This window comes from Elephantulus edwardii, unplaced genomic scaffold (assembly GCF_000299155.1).
Source record: "Elephantulus edwardii isolate Elephantulus edwardi_28Jun2011 unplaced genomic scaffold, EleEdw1.0 scaffold00369, whole genome shotgun sequence".
Classification (NCBI taxonomy): domain Eukaryota; kingdom Metazoa; phylum Chordata; class Mammalia; order Macroscelidea; family Macroscelididae; genus Elephantulus; species Elephantulus edwardii.
Window position 1 is genome coordinate 1,867,866 of NW_006400119.1, and position 451 is coordinate 1,868,316.

Here is a 451-nt window from a genome sequence, read left to right on the forward strand (position 1 = left end):
GAGCCGAGGGCAGCCCACCCTGGGCAGAGGGCCGCGATGGCTCGCCTCAACCCGGGGGCCGAGGGCAGCCTGCCCCTGGCAGAGGTCCGAGGGCAGCCCACCCCGGGCAGGGGGCCTTGACGGCTCGCCCAAAGCCGGGGGCCGAGGGCAGCCCGCCCTGGGCAGGGGGCCATGACGGCTCACCCCGGGCAGAGGGCCGCGATGGCTTGGCCTGAGCTGGGGGCCGAGGGCAGCCTATCCCGAGCAGGGCAACACCCCCCAGGAGCTGGCTAGTATATTCCCCCTCCAATTGCCCCTACCCCTGTCTGGTCCCCCCACCTGACTGAGGACTCTATGGTCAGGGATAGTGTTTCCAATTCCAGCACTGCCACTTTTACCCCCCCCCACAAGTGGTTATACTATATTTTGAAGTAGGTGTCACTGCCCTCCCCCTTTATATATGATAAAGGGA